Source organism: Psammomys obesus, unplaced genomic scaffold (assembly GCF_907164565.1).
Source record: "Psammomys obesus unplaced genomic scaffold, mPsaObe1.curated_primary_1811, whole genome shotgun sequence".
In the NCBI taxonomy this organism is placed as follows: Eukaryota; Metazoa; Chordata; class Mammalia; order Rodentia; family Muridae; genus Psammomys; species Psammomys obesus.
In genome coordinates this window covers 1,748,970-1,763,873 of record NW_026590407.1, presented here as the reverse complement: position 1 = coordinate 1,763,873, position 14,904 = coordinate 1,748,970, and positions in this window count along the sequence as shown.

Below are 14,904 nucleotides of genomic sequence, written 5' to 3'. Positions count from 1 at the left end.
TTGTCCTCTTCTGTGCCCTGGCAAGGCTACTCTCCCCTGGGGATGTGCTATAGTCAAAGAGTCAGCCACTGAGTTCATGTCACAGACAGTCCCTGTTCCCCTGAGCTGCCATGGGCTACATCTAAGCAGGGGTTCTGGGTTATATCTATGAATGATCCTTGGTTGGCGTATCAGTGTAAGAAAAGACCCCTGTGCCCAGATTTTTTGGATATGTTGCTCTCCTTGTGGAGCTCCTGTTCTCTCCAGGGCCCACTATCTTCCCCGTCTTTTATAAGAATCCCTGCACTGTGCCGTAAGGTTGGTTAAGAATCTTTACACAATAGAATACTACTCACCAATTAAAAACAAGGAAATCATGAAATTTGCAGGCAAATGGTGGGATCTAGAAAAGATCATCCTGAGTGAGGTATCCCAGAAGCAGGAAGACACACAGTATATACTCACTAGACCTATAAAATAGGATAAAAATAATAAAATTTATACACCTAAAGAAGCTAAGCAAGAAGAAGGACCCTGGGTAACATGATAAATCCTCGCTCAGAAAGACAATCGGGATGGACATTGGAAGAAGGAGAAAACAAGAAACAAGACAAGACCCTACCACAGAGGGCCTCTGAAAGACTACCCAACAAGGCTTTAATTTTTATGGGTGTAAGAAGCAACAGAAGCATTTTGGGTTTTCATGTGGGTACATGGCATGAGAACCACTCTCAACAACCAGTATGTACTAGAAGATAACTGGATAGCTGAAGCCATCCCCACATTTATTACCCATTCGTGTTTTGTGGTCTGAAATAAGGGAAGAGATTCACAGTGAATGTGGGGTTTGAATTGCAGATTAACTTTTACTAGAACTGGGAGGACATTGTGTCTGTCCTTGATGCTCCTTTCTCCTCTGCCTAGTTATTCCAAATTTCTTTACGTGGTCCTTTTGTGTTAGATCCTAGTTAGACCACTCTTCACTCCTGTATCTTGCCTTCTGTTTCAAAAGTGTTTAGGCTTTTTTTGGATATAACCTAGAACTTCTGCTCGGATGTGGCCCATGGTAGCTCAGTAACCAAGTAGTTTTCCAAAGTAAGGGGAACACGGACTATTTCTAACAGGATTTCAAGGGCAGGCTGTTTGACCCCCCCCCCCCGGGGAGGAGCAGTCTGTTAGGCCACAGAGGAGGACTTTGCACCTAGCCCTGAAGATACCTGATAAAACAGGGTCAGATGAAAGGGGAGGAGGTCCTCCCCTATCAGTGGACTTGGAAAGGGGCAGGGAGGAGACCAGGGAGGGAGTGTGGGGTTGGGGAGGGAATGAGGGAGCGGGATACAGCTGGGACACAGAGTTAACAAAATGTAACTAAAAAGAAAAAAATAATAATAAAAAAAAAGAAAAAGAAAAAAAATTTCTTGTAATTCTATTCTACAAACTACCTCAGATGAAGTTCTATGGTTACTCATAGATTAATATGTGCTAGCACTTTCAACAACAATTATAGCTTAAGAGGATTTGCAGGCAAATGGATGGAACTAGAAAAGATCATCCTGAGTGAGGTAACCTGGACCCAGGAAGACACATATGGTATGTAATCACTTATAAGCAGATTTTAGCCATATAGTACAGGAAAAGCATACTAACTACAGTTCATAGATCCACAGAAGATAAGTAACAAAGAAGGCCAAAGGGAGGGTGCTTAAATATCTTCCAGAAGGGGAAATAGGCAGTAGAAGTGGCTGAAGAGAGGGAACAAGGCAGGATCCTAACATATAAGTCCTCTGAGCGGCTCCACTCAGCAGCAGATAGAAACAGATACTGAGACTCACAGCCAAACATGGGCCAAACTTAGGGAATCTTGTGAAAAAGTGGGAGAAAGGATAGAAGGACCTGGAGCTGCCAGGAGCTCCACAAGAAGACCAACAAGCTCACTAACCAGGGCCCAAGAGGGGTTTGCTGAGAATGAAGCAGCAATCAAGTACCATGAATGGACTGGACCTAAGCCCCCTACACAGATGTAGCAGATGAGTAGCTCAGGCTTCATGTGGGTTCCCTAGTAAAGGGAGCAGGGGGAGAGTTTTCTCTAATATATGCTCTGTTGCTTGCTTTCTAATCACTGCTCACTGGCCAGGCCACAGAGGAAGAGGATGTGCTTAGTCTTGATGCAACTTAATGAGCTGATATGGCTGCAGGTGGAGGAGGGCTCCTCTTATCTGAGGAATAGGGGTGCAGGATGGGGTAGAGAGTGGGAGGGTGGGACCAGGTGGAGAGGAGTGGGAGGGGGCTACAATTTGGATGTAAAGTGAATAAACTAATTAATTAATTAAAATAAAAATAGGATTCCTAGGACAGTGCTTTAACAAAAAGAAGTTACTCAAAATGTTGAAACTATTGGGGGAGGAGGATAGTAGTACACAAGGCAAGAAAAGGGAAAAGAGTGGAAATTTAATGAGGAGGAGATGGGAATATCATCCTGAAGGGAAGTAAAGGATAGGGACAAATAACACTAAAGATGTTTGTAAAAGTCATGGAGAGCAACAGAACAAGAAAATTTGAACACAGGGAACTTCCCAGAGACTCATACTCCAACCAAGGACTATCTGTGGAGATAACCTAGAACCCTGACAATGCAGCCACTTCTGATGAGAACTGATAGACTAAGATCAGAAAGAAGAAGAGGAGGACCTCCACTATCAGTGGACTTGGGGAGGGGCATGCATGCAGAAAGGTGAGGGAGGGTGGGATCAGGAGGGGAGGAAGGAGGGGCTTATGGGGGGATACAAAATGAATAAAGTGTAATTAATAAAAGTTAAATAAAAAATTAAAAAATATTGAAAAAAGTCATGGAGAAATTTATTAAATTAATTTAAATTTATTAATTTATAAACATATATATATATATCTTATTTTTAATTAACTCGCATGAAAGGCTGATGCTCCTCCTAGAAGCCATAGACTATCAAATAGAAAGCCCAGTGTAAGGCATTGGATATTTCCCTTGAAGTCCTTGACCAGGAGAATCCAAGAAAGCCCCCAATAATGTAAGCTATTGATATCTCTCTTGGTTTCCTGCTGGAACTTGAGGGCAAAACCCTATTGTTGGATCCAACATACATTTGGTCATAGGAATGAAAGAAATGGTACTGACCTGGAAACTTCCTGCCTGAGGTCTGGTTTTCATAGTGTTGGACATTGCTATGCAAGCTGTCAGTAGAGCAACATTTATTTACTCAGCTGTGAACTTTGTAAACTGCAATCATGACCAGCCTGCAAGATATGACCAATAGTGCAATAGTCTCAAAAATATCTTGGCAATAACCAGAACTGTCTGGTTGCCTTTAATTTCCACTAAGTTGGAGAGAGCATATGGTAGGTACTGTTTAAGAACCAATGGTTGAAGATTTTACAGACTTTAGGGTAAAACCTACTATTGCCATTTTGTCAGATTTCTTCTCAATATGTATCCTTAAAACAGTGAAGCTCTTACCATTCATCAAAGAAGAATCTTTTTTTTTAATTTTATTTTTTTCTTATCAGTTACATTTTATTAACTCTGTATCCCAGCTGTGTCCTGATCCCTCATTCCCTCCCAGTCCCTCCCTCCCTCCCTCATCTCCTCCCTGCCCCTTTCCAAGTCCACTAATAGGGGGGGACCTCCTCCCCATTCATCCAATCCTGTTTTATCAGGTATCTTCAGGACTGGCTGCAAAGCCCTCCTCTGTGGCCTAACAGGACTGCTCCTCCCTTGGGGGTGGGGAGGTCAAAGAGCCAGTCAGAATCTTTTTGCAGTAGATGGAGGTTGTTATGGAGAATCACAGGAGGTCAAAGTGCCAAAAAAAGTGAAGATGGAGGTCAACACTAAAATCGGATATCCACAAAATCCACCTTTCCTCAAGGCTCGATTCTAACAGTCACATGATCATAGCTGTGAGGTACAGTCTTCTGAACATAACAGCAGTTTTTGCCCACGAACTATCAAAAGCTATAGTTGTCTACACAAGTCCTGTAAAAGAGCAAACCAGTCAACATTACAGCATAGGTAAGTGAAGGGATCAGAATATTGTACTTCTAGCTAAAAAGCCATAGGTAGTTGATGGCTGTTGCAGAAGGAAGAGTCAAGTAGGTTGTCCATTCTCCACTGGTCATCCCACCACACAGTTTTCTATGGACAATATAATTGAACATATTAAAGCACATATAAAGGCATAAATTTGAGAGGAAGAGTTGGGGTGTAACCCAGTAGGATTTCAATAGGGGAAAGAAGGGTATATATGAGTAAAATTCATTGCACTCCCTTTCATAGTCACTTTTTATCTTTTTTATTATTTATTACAATTTATTCACTTTGTATCCTAGTTGCTCCCCCCTTCTCCTCTTAATCCCACCCTCCCTCCTTCTTTTCCTCCTACGCCCCTCCCCTGGCCCACTGATAGGGGTGGTCCTGTTCCCCTTTTATCTGACCCTAGCCTATCAGGTCTCATCAGGGCTGGCTACACTGTCTTCCTCTGTGGCCTGGCAAGGCTGCACCAACCAAGGGAAAGGTGATCAGAGGACTTTCCACTGAGTTCATTGCAGAGACAGCCCCTCCTGTCCTTACAAATAAATCCACTTGGAGACTGAGTATAAGGGCTATATCTGATCAGGGGTTTTAGGTCTTCTTCATGCATGGTCCCTGGTTGGGGAATCAGTCTTTGCAGAGCCCCCAGGGCCCAGAATTTTTAGCTCTGTTTGTTTCCGTTTGGAGCTCCTGTCCCCTCCAGGTCTTTCTATCTCCCCCTTCTCTCATAAAATTACATGGCCTCTGCCCAAAGTTTGGATAAGAGCCTCAGCCTCTGCTTCCATACCTCCATCAGTAGAGTCTTTCAGAGGCCCTCTGTGGTAGGCTCCTGTCCTATTCCCTGTCTTCTCCTGCTTCCAATATCTATTGCATTTGCCTTTCTGAATAAGGATTGGGAGTCTTCTCTAGGGTCTTCCTTGTTGTTTAGCTTCTTTAGGATTATAGAATTTAGTATGTTTATCCTATATTATATGGTTAATATCTACTTTTGAATGAATATATACCATGTGTGTCTTTCTGCTTCTGGGATACCTCACTCAAGGCGATGTTTTTTAGTCCCCACCATTTGCCTGTGAATTTCATGATTTCCTTGTTTTTAATTGCTGACTGGTATTACATTGTGTAAATGTACACAATTTCTGTATTCATTTCTCCATTGAGGGATATGTAGGTTGTTTTCAGATTCTGGATATTACAAATAGAGCTGCTATGAACATGGCTGAGCAAATGTCCTTGTATAGTTGAGCATATTTCAGATATATGCCTAGGAGGGGTGTAGATGGATCTTGAGATAGCACTATTCCTAATTATCTGAGAAAGCTCCAGATTGATTTCCAAGGTAACTGTACAAGTTTATATTCCCACCAGCAATACAGGGGGATTACCATTTCTCCACATCCTTTCCAGCTTGTGTTGTCACTTGAATTTTTGATCATACCCATTCTTATGGGTGTAAGGTGAAATCTCAGAGTTGTTTTGATTTGAATCCCCCTGATGACTAAGGACGTTGAACATTTCTTTAAGTGTTTCTCTGCCATTCAGTATTCCTATATTGAGAATTCTCTGCTTACCTCTGTACACCAAATCAAGTAATTGAATTACTTGATTTGTTGCTTTTTAACTTCTTTAGATCTTTATATATTAAGCCCTCTGTCAGATATAGGGTTGGTGAAGACCTTTTCCCAATCTGTAGGCAGTCATTTTGTTCTGATTATAGTGTCCTTTGCTTTACAGAAGTTTTTTCAATTTCATGAGGTCCCAGTTGTTGATTGTTGCTCTTAGAGCCAGTGAGGTTGGTGTTCTGTCAGGAAGTTGTTTCCTGTGCCAATGAGGTCAAGGCCATTCCTAGCTTTTTCTTCTAACAGGTTTAGTGTGTCTCATTTTATGTTGAGGTCTTTGATCCACTTGGATTTTAGTTTTGTGCAGAGTGATAAATATGGATATATTTGCATTTTTCTACATATAGACAGCCAGTTAGACCAGAACCATTTGTTGAAGATATTCTTTTTTCCATTGAATGATTTTGGCTTCTTTGTCAAAAATCAAGTATCTGTAGGTGTGTGGGTTTATTTCTGGGTCTTCTGTTTGATTACATTGATCCTCCAGACTGTTTTTTCTGCCAGTACCATAGAGTTTTTATTACTGTTGCTCTATAGTACAGCCTGAGACAAGGGATGGAGATAGCCCCAGAACACCTGTTATTTTACAAGACTGTTTTTTTAATCAATTCTAGGTATTTTCTTTTTTCATAAGAAATTGAGGATTGTTCTTTTAAGGTCTGCAAAGAATTGTGTTGGTATTTTGATGGAAATTGCATTGAATCTGTAGATTGCTTTTGGCAGGATGGCCATTTTCACTGTGTTAATCCTACCAATCCTTGAGCGTGGGAGATCTTTCCATCTTCTGATATCTTCTTCTAATTCTTTCTTCAGAGACTTGAAGCTTTTTTTTTTCTCCATACAGTTCATTCACTTGATTGGTTAGAGTCACACCAAAGTACTTTATGTATTTGTGACTATTGTGAAGGGTGTTGTTTCCCTAATTTCTTTCTCAGCCCTTTTGTCTTTTGTATACAGGGGGGCTGCTGATTTTTTTGAGTTAATATTCTATCAACCACTTTGCTAAATGTGTTTTTCAGCTGAAGGAGTTCTCTGGTATAATTTTTGGGGTTACTTATGTGTACTATCATCTGCGAAAAATGGTACTTTGACTTCATCCTTTCAAATTTGTCACTTTTCTAGTTTCATCTCTTTCTCTCTCTCTCTCTCACACACACAAATGTAGGATCCACATATGAGAGTAAACAATTTTCTTTTTTCATTTGTATTATTTCACTTGACATAATTTCATACTGATGAATAAAAAACACACAAGTGAAAGACACAGAATTAATATAAAAGAAAATGTATTAATTTATAAAAATACAAAAGAATAATGAATAAAGTTATATGTTAGGCCAAATTAATTTGTAGTGGAGTGAGTGAAGGAGAGCATATGAGTTACTTTTGAGGATCATGATAGTGAATTGAGATAGAAGGAAGTGACAATAAATTAAGGTTGAGGGTAGTGACCAGGACTTTACATTTGCATGCTCCATGGGGCTTAAATGCATGGTTTATATACACTGTGTGTCTTATAATGGTTAATTTAAATGATTTAGCAAATTAGTACAGGGAAAGTTAAATACACACAAACCCACTCATATTTAAAGATTTTGATTGAAATAAATGAATTATTCAAAGATTAAAATGTATTTATTCTTTAGTGAGCTCTACATTGAAGAAGTTCCATGACTTGTCAAAAGTATCTGACATGGAAGTCTAAGTTGTTTACTCATTCCTATATGTTATGTGACAGCATTCTTTTTTTAAAATTTTATTTTAGATAGATTTTTCATAGAATATATCTTGATTATGGTTCTACTTCCCTCTAGTCCTCAAATTTCTTCCATACTTCCCCTTCCTTCCAGATCCATTGCCTTCTGTCTCTGTTAGAAATAAAATGGGCATATAAGGGATAATAATGACATAAAAGAAAATAGATAAAATGAAAACAAACAAATTGGAATAAGACAAAACAATCAAATAGAAGGAAAAAGACACAAAGAAAAAATACAAAGACAAATATAAATGCAGAGACCAACTCATTGTGAAGCAAGGAATCTACAGCTGAAAATGTACTCCTACCTTTAAGAATGGTTTATTTCTGCAGTGAGACTCTCTACGTAAAAACTTTTTTTAAAAACAACCCTGAGATTTCACCTTACACCCATCAGAATGGCCAAGATGAAAAACTCAAGGGACAACACATGCTGGAGAGGTTGTGGAGAAAGGGGAACCCTTCTCCACTGCTGGTGGGAATGTAAACTGGTACAACCACTCTGGAAATCAATCTGGCACTTTCTCAGACAACTAGGAATAGCGCTTCCTCAAGATCCAGCCATACCACTCCTAGGCTTATACCCAAAAGAGGCGCAAGTACACAAAAAGGACATTTGCTCAACCATGTTTTTAGCAGCTTTATTTGTAATAGCCAGAAGCTGGAAACAACCCAGATGCCCCTCAACTGAAGAATGGATGCAGAAACTGTGGTACATCTATACAATGGAGTATTACTCAGCAATGAAAAATAAGGAAATCATGAAATTTGCAGGTAAATGGTGGGACCTGGAAAGGATCATCCTGAGTGAGTTGTCCCAGAAGCAAAAAGACACGCATGGTATATACTCACTCATATAAACATACAACATAGAATAAACCCACTAAAATCTGTACATCTAAACAAACTAAGCAAAAGAGAGGACCCTAACTAAAATGTTCAATCCCCATCCTGAAAGGCAAAGAGGATGGACATCAGAAGAAAAAGAAAATAGGAAACAACCTCGGGACCTGCTACAGAGGGCCTCTGAAAGCAAGAAGAAAACAGGAAACAACCTTGAAACCTGCCACAGAGGGCCTCTGAAAGCTTCTGCAGTATAGACTGTCAAAGCAGATGCTGAGCCTGATAGCCAACTGATGGGCAGAGTGAATGGAATTCTATGTAAGAAGTGGGAAATAGTAAGAGCTGGAGGGGACGGGAACTCCACAAGGAGAGCAACAGAACAAGATAATTTGAACACAGGGAACTTCCCAGAGACTCATACTCCAAAAAAAGGACTATTCGTGGAGATGACCTGGAACCCCTGCACAGATGTAGCCCATGGCAGTTTAGTGTCCAAGTGGGTTACATAGTAATGGGAAGAAGGACTGCCTCTGACATAATCTGATTGGCCTGCACGTTGATTACTTCCCCCTGAGGGGGGAGCAGCCTTATCAGGCCCCAGTAGAGGACAATGCAGCCACTTTTGATGAGAACTGATAGACTAAGATCAGAAAGAAGAGGAGAACCTCCCCTATCAGTGGACTTGGGGAGTGGCATACATGCAGAAAGGGGAGGGAGGGTGGGATCGGGAGGGGAGGAGGGAGGGGCTTATGGGGGGATACAAAATGAATAAAGTGTAATTAATAAAAATTTAAAAAAAAAACCAGTTCTTCTTTTAGAGCTGTCTAAGTTGTGCATAATTTCTGGTTATTATGAATAGAGAAGCAATGAACATGATTGAGCAAGTTTTTCTTTGATAGAATGAAACATTCTTTGGGTAAATGTCCAAGAGTGGTGTAGCTGGATTGTGAAGTAGATAGATTTCTGTCTCCCTGAGGAACCACCATACTGATTTCCACAGTACCTGTACAAGTTTCCAATACAACCAACAATGGATGAGTGTTCCCCTTACTCCACATTTTTGACAGAATAATCTGTCATTTATTTTACTGTTCTTAGACATTGTGATGGGTGTAACATAAAATCAATAAAGATTTTCTATGTGTTTTGATTGATTTTTATATCTCGAAAGACTTAGTTGTATTTTGAAAATAATTCTGTGGTGATCAGAGGTCTATTGTAATGGCATTTGGGAAGGAAATCTCATGATAAATTAGTGAGAGAAAAGAAAAATGTAAACAAAACCTTTTCAATTATATGTAACACAACCTGCAAAGAAAGGGAAGGCTGAGATGATAGAGTTCCTCATTAAAATTAAAAGCCATAGAAAATTGATGAATAGTATAAAAGGCAATGCAACATAAATCATTATTTATAAGACTTACTAAATGACATATGCATTAATGTTGACAGTTCACACTGTATGTGGAATATAGTAATTTGTGTCCTGGAGGTTTCTGACATTAATCCTAGCAACAGAATACTAATATTATGTGTCTCAGAGCAGCATGGAACTAGAAGCTATAAAACTCTCTAGAGTATTGGCAAATCAAGCTTTATGGTGTGGAAAAAGTAGAAAGCACATTCACTCTACGTATTTAAAAGTAACAATCATAATAAAATTCTGTTTTATTACAGAATTTAAGTTAACATAGGATATGGGAAAATTACCTGTTTTATCATTTAGGAAAGATTATTGAAGATTTAGGCCCAGTGTAGTGGTGTGCACTTCTAATCCTAACAGTTGAGAGGCAGAAGATGGAGAATTGTTGTATGTTTGAGTCCAGCTTTGGAAAAATAATGAATTTGATACGAGCTAGCTGGGGTGACATAGTAATACTCCTCCTCAACGATACAAAATAAAAGCAACAACATCAACAATAAATCTTTCCACAAAGGAAAAAACAAAACAAAACAAACAAAAACAATGATTTGGGAAATCAAGTGTCGCAAATAAGCACTGTCCTAAAAAACTACTTTTTAATGTATAAAATACTGTTAGGTACAATGAAGAAAATATATATTATAAAAAAAACTATTAAGCCAGGTGCAGGGTACATGCCTGTAAGCCCAGCACTCAAGGAGGCAGAGTCAGGCAAATCTCTGTGAGTTTAAGGCCAGCCTGGTCTACAAAGTAAGTATAGGACAGCCAACACTGCACAAGAAACCTTGTCTCAAAAAAAAAAAAAAAGAAGAAGAACCTTCTCATGCAAAAAAATCATTAGGTTTTTTATTTTATTTTTTATTTTATTTATTTTTTATGTGTGTATGTATAAGCATATATGCAACTGTGAGCACTTGTGTGAGGTCAGAGGACAAGTTCTAGGGCTTGCTTCTTTTCTTCTACCATGTGGGTCCCAGAACCAAGCTCAAGATGCCAGGCTTGATGAAAAACTTCTTTATCTGCCCATCCATCTTTCTTGTCCTGTTGTTGAAAATAAAATGGCCCCAGGCTGAATAATGTTTTATTTGCCCTATTATTATTACACTGGTATTATTTAACCCACTATCAAATTAATAAGACACAGACACCTTTTAATTTTTATAATTGCCTTATTTAACTTGGGTTGGGCAGATATGTCTCCTATGCTATCTCTATAACCTCACTATCCAACTCCCAGCCACGATCCAATGTCATCTACCTTAACTATTCCTATCTGGGCTACCTTCAAGCCATAATTGTATAAATACTTGCTTGTATTCTTCATCTGGGCCTTTCTACACAATTACTGGAGTCCTTCCTCCCAGCCCACATTGGTTCCTCCTCCAAGCTAACCCGTCCTGGAGTCCTTCTTCCTTCTCTCTTCCCATCCATCTGTTTCCGGTGATTATTCTATCCCCAAAGCCCAGGAAACTTAGCCAGACCTACCCCATTCTACTCTGAGCAGGTTTTAGGCCTTTTAATCAACCTATCAGGAAAAATGTCTTAAGCAGGGTTACACAACAAGGATAAGGCAGTAACCAGATCGTACGGGGCAGTAATTTGAATTGAAATACAAGCATCAGACCAACCCCTAACACAAGCCCTAAGATTCAGTTTGCTTTCTTTTCTAAGGCTTCTATTCTTCTTTTTAACCTTTCTAAATTTTTTTAAACTAATTACTCTTTATTTACTTTGTATTCCCTCTTTAGTTCCCTCCCTCCTCCCATCCCAATCCTTCCCTTCCTCCACCCTCTGCATGCATGCCCCTCCCCAAGTCCACTGGTAGGGGAGGACTTCTTTTCCTTCCTTCTGATCCTAGTCCTTTAGCTCTCATCAGGAGTGGCTGCATTGTCTTCTTCTCTGGCCTGGTAAGGCTGCTCCCCCTCAGGGGGAGGTGATTAAAGAGCAGGCCACTGAGTTCATGTCAGAGACAGTCCCTGTTCCTGTTACTATGAAACCCACTAGGAGACTGAACTGCCATGGGCTATATCTGTGCAGGGGTTCTGGGTTATCTCCATGCATGTTACTTGGTTGGAGTATCAGTCTCAGGGAAGAACACTGTGCTTAGATTTTTTTGGTTCTTTTACTCTCCTTGTGGGGCTTCTGTCCTCTCCAGATCTTATTATTTCCCACTTCGTTCATAAGATTCCATGAAATCTGCCCAAAGTTGGTCGTAAGTTTCAGCATCTGCTTTGATAGTCTGCAGGGCAGAGCATTTCAGAAACTCTCTGTGGCAGGCTCCTAACTTGTTCCCCATTTTCTCCTTCTTCTGTTGTCCATCCTCTTTGACTTTCTGGATGGGGACTGAGCATTTTAGCCAGACTTCTCCCTCTTGATTAGGTTTTTTAGATATACAGATTTTAGTAGGTTTTATTATATATTATATGTCTATATGAGTGAGTATATACCCTGTGTGTCTTTCTGCTTCTGGGATAGCTCACTCAGAATGATCTTTTCCCGTTCCCACCATTTACCTGCAAATTTCAAGATTTCCTCTTTTTTGATTGCTGAGTAGTATTCCATTGTGTAAAAATACCACAATTTCTGTATCCATTCCTCTTCTGATGGACATCTGGGTTGTTTCCAGGTTCTGGCTATTACAAATAAAGCTGCTACAAACACGGTTGAGCAAATGTCGTTGTTGTGTAATTGAGCAAATTTTGGGTATATACCTAGCAGTGGTACAGCTGGGTCTTGAGGAAGCATTATTCCTAATTGTCTGAGTAAGTGTAAGATTGACTTCCAAAGTGGTTGGACCAGTTTACATTCCCACCAACAAAGGAGGGGGGTTCCCCTTTCTCCACAACCTCTCCAGCATGTGTTGTCACTTGAGTTTTTCATCTTGGCCATTCTAATGGGTGTAAGGTGAAATCTCAGGGTCGTTTTGATTTGCATTTCCCTGATGGCTAATGAGGATGAGCATTTCTTTAACTGTTTCTCTGCCATTCGATATTCCTTTATAGAGAATTCTGTTTAGTTCTGTTTCCCATTTTTTAAATGGATTACTTAATTTCTTCTTTTTTAACTTTAGTTCTTTGTATATACTGGATATTAGCCCTCTGTCAGATATAGGGTTGGTGAAGATCCTTTCCCAATCTGTAGGTAGTCGTTTTGTTCTGACAACAGTGTCCTTTGCTTTACAGAAGCTTTTCAGTTTCATGAGGTCCCATTTACTGATTGTTGCTCTTAGAGCCTGTGCTGTTGGTGTTCTGTTCAGGAAGTTGTCTCCTGTGCCAATGAGTTCAAGGGTATTCCCCAGTTTTTCTTCTAAGCAGTTTAGTTTGTCTGGTTTTATATTGAGGTCTTTGATCCACTTGGACTTTAGATTTGTGCAGGGTGATAAGTATGGATCTATTTGCATTTTTCTACATGTAGCCATTCAGTTAGAGCAGTACAATTTGTTGAAGATGCTGTCTTTTTTCCATTGTATGATTTTGGCACCTTTGTCAAAAATCAGGTGTCCATAAGTGTGTGGCTTTATTTCTGGGTCTTCTATTTGGTTCCATTGATCCACCATTATATTTCTATGCCAGTACCATACAGTTTTTATTACTCTTGCTCTATAGTACAGCTTGAGATCAGGGATGGAGATACCTCCTGAAGATCTTTTATTATAGAGGATTGTTTTAGCAATTCTGCATGCATGCATGCCACTCCCCAAGTCCACTGATAGGGGAGGTTCTCCTCTCCTTTCTGATCTTAGTCTATCAGTTCTCATCAAAAGTGTCTTATTCCAAATAAAGTTGAGAATTTTTCTTTCAAGAACTGGAAAGAATTTTGTTGGTAATTTGATGGTAATTGAATTGAATCTGTAGATTGCTTTTGGTAAGATGGCCATTTTTATTGTTAATCTTGCCAATCCATGAACATGGGAGATCTTTCCAACTTCTGATATCTTCTTCTAATTCTTTTTTCAGAGACTCTAAGATCAGAAAGAAGGAGAGGAGGACCTTCCCTATCGGTGGACTTGGGGAGGGGCATGCATGCAGAAAGGGAGGGAGGGTGGGACCGGGAGGGGAGGAGGGAGGAACTTATGGGGGGGATACAAAATGAATAAAGTGTAATTAATAAGGGTTAAATAAAAAAAATAAAAAAAAATTTCATACAAATCTTTGTCTTGCTTGGTTAGGTTCACACCAAGGTACTTTATGTTTTTTGTGGCTATTGTGAAGGGTGTTGTTTCCCTAATTCCTTTCTCAGCCCTTTTGTCTTTTGTATATAGGAGGGCTACTGATTTTTTTGAGTAATTTTTTTTATTTTTTTAATTCTTTATTAGTTACACTTTATTCATTTTGTATCTCCCCTGTGGTTCCCTCTCTCCTCCAGTCCCAACCCCTCCCTTACTCCACCCTCCGCATGAATGCCCCTCCCAAAGTCCACTGATAGGGGAGGACTTCTTTTCCTTTCTTCTGATCCTAGTCAATTAGGTCTCATCAGGAGTGGCTGCATTGTCTTCTTCTGTGGCCTGGTAATGCTGTTTCTCCCTCAGGGGGAGGTAATTAAAGAGCAGGCCAATCAGTTCATATCTGAGACAGTCCTTGTTCCCATTACTATGGAACCCACTTGGATACTGAACTGCCATGGGCTACATCTATGCAGGGTTCTTAGGCTGTCTCCATGCATCCTACTTGGTTGGAGTATCAGTCTCAGGAAAGACTCCTTTGCTCAGATTTTTTGGTTCTGTTGCTCTCCTTGTGGAGTTCCTGTCCTCTCCATATCTTACTGTTTCCCACTTCTTTCCTAAGATTCCCTGCACTCTGCCCAAAGGTTGCCCATAACTGGCATCTGGGCTTTCTCCAGCTTCTGGCTATTACAAATAAGGCTGCTACAAACATGGTTGAGCAAATGTCCTTATTGTGTACTTGAGTCTCTTTTGGTATATGCCTAGGATTGGTATAGCTGGATCTTGAGGAAGCACTATTCATGTCTGAGGAAACACCAGATTGCTTTCCAGAGTGGTTGTACAAGTTTACATTCCCATCAGCAGTGAAGAAGTGTTCCCCTTTCTCCACAACCTCTCCAGAATGTGTTGTCACTTGAGTTTTTGATCTTAGCCATTCTGATGGGTATAAGATGAAATCTTAGAGTTGCTTTGATTTGCATTTCCCTTATGACTAATGACACTGAGCATTTCTTTAAGTGTTTCTCTGCCATTCAATATTCCTCTATTGAGAATTCTCTG